The sequence below is a fragment of the Varroa jacobsoni genome, unplaced genomic scaffold, assembly GCF_002532875.2.
Source record: "Varroa jacobsoni isolate VJ856 unplaced genomic scaffold, vjacob_1.0 scaffold_448, whole genome shotgun sequence".
Taxonomy (NCBI): domain Eukaryota; kingdom Metazoa; phylum Arthropoda; class Arachnida; order Mesostigmata; family Varroidae; genus Varroa; species Varroa jacobsoni.
This window is the reverse complement of record NW_019213350.1, coordinates 4,865-6,832: the sequence shown is the minus strand read 5'-3', so window position 1 is coordinate 6,832 and position 1,968 is coordinate 4,865. Positions and strand designations below refer to the sequence as shown.

Sequence of the window (1,968 nt, the reverse complement as noted above, 5' to 3'; positions counted from 1 at the left end):
CTGTAATAAAAACAGAACATTCTAGTGAATAATTTGTTGCATAATCCTATTTTCTATTATTATTATTTTTGTTCAGTATAATAGTTACATTTGCTCGTATTTGGGTAAGCCAAATACACAAAAACATATAAACTGGGAAATCTACTCGGCTACTAGTATCTATCTATATGTATATATGTTTTGCGCATGGTTTCTAATAAAAATAGTTAACAATATCCCAGTTAGTTGACAGACTCAAATTTGTATTGGTTGACTTAGCTAACAGTAACTAGCATGGCAGATACAGCCTAAAAGGACCCGTCTGATTGACGACTACGTACGGCTACGTAACAAGATTTCTTTCCACAAAAAACATCCAAGCACTGAACTATTATATCTGTCGTATTAAGGTTGTGCTATACAATCGGTTACGAACACGTTAGTGCTCATACAGAAGCATCGAGGACCATGAAAACTGTAGTTCCCAGCGATGCCCCACACGCAAACAGTCACACTTTCCATACTGAGCAGCACGTTTCTGTTAACGCTTTAGTGACAATATCGTTGCAGCTGCGACGTATACCTTTGCCCATGGCAAAATTGCTCGGGGCGAAAACCTGGTAATCATTTATTATGGTCGCATAGCCATGGTTCAATACATAGATATGTGTGGCACGTGTGTATGAGCCCATATTTTATATCCGATAGATGACTGAAGAGAAGCACCCAATCACGTTAGCAGATAAACTACAGACAGAACAGAAAATAACGGACGGAAAAGTGATCGAATGCCAAAAGTATGTCAGTCCCAAACTTCGGAGCAACCAGCCCTTAAGCCCGCATTGCTGAATGGTGCGCCCCGATCTGCCGCTGACCACATGAACTACAACGATCTCTCTTATGTCGACGACTGCACAGTGTTAAACTTAGTTTTGCCTAATAGCTCTTGATAAAAAGTACTTTTCTGTATATACCAATTAACAGAATTGATCTAGTTTTGCCTGTTGCTGGCTGGTACAACCAGGCTTATTGGTCTGTGCACGAACAAAGATTTTCAGAAGGATAACCGATACAAATGGAGCGTAAAAATCCATCGGCAGTCAATCCGGGATACGGTTTTATTATGTATACATATACATAATTTGATCTTTACTAGTCCTTCCCTTTCTTTCCTGTATTGGTCTGTGCTCTAGAGTCTTGATATTTTTACGGAGCATTGTGTTTTGCGTGTTTCCTTAGTTAAACAACTTGATGACTGTTTTACTAATAAAGGTTCGGCAAATATCACAGGATTTTATGAACCTTTCGTTCATCATACCTCGTACCCGAACGTAATCACATGTTTTCGATGCGGTCTATTCAAGTAGTGTTAAACAACAACAGCAGCAACAAGATAATCAATGCCCACCCAGAACGTGGTCAATTCTTTATTGAGCTCCTTTCTCGTTCAGCCTAAGAGGCAAGAGCCAGTCAACTCAACATTCAGGCACATCACTGCAGGCATTCACTTATAATGCCAGTATTGGACATATTCGTCACGGTAAAACACCGCACTAGTGTGTTTCTCTTTCATAATGATCTGTGGCAAAGACGTCCGCTTGTCTCAGCTAGGAGCAGACTACGCTTTAGCCGCACAACGTCCGACACGTACCGCACGTTTGACCTCGTGCAGATGCGTTTGAGGTTGTGCACTTTGCCTGTGTGTAAGTCTGGCTGACACCTGCGGAAAGAAAGATGAGAATGGTAAACAAGTTTTGGCTTTACCTTGCTAATGTACTACACTGCTATAAGGCGGCTGTTCTTATGCTCTCGGATACTGAATGGATAATAATTGAAATGATAATAATGATATTTAAAGAGGAGCCCTTGACTCTATAGGGCAGGTCGAAGATTCGCATCACTGAGATACTGACGTTGTCGTCCGTTATCCTCTATAGAGCTCATAGTAGATAAATAGTGTGATCGTACAACACACGGCCATAGCCATTG

General features: G+C 40.9%; 1 protein-coding gene across 3 annotated transcripts in view; it reads left to right on the top strand.

Annotated features, from left to right (window-relative positions):
- LOC111260502 (ribonuclease Z, mitochondrial) overlaps positions 1-1,968 on the top strand; it is a 34,172-nt gene that overhangs the window by 31,043 nt on the left and 1,161 nt on the right. The gene's annotated exons all lie outside the window — the stretch shown is intronic.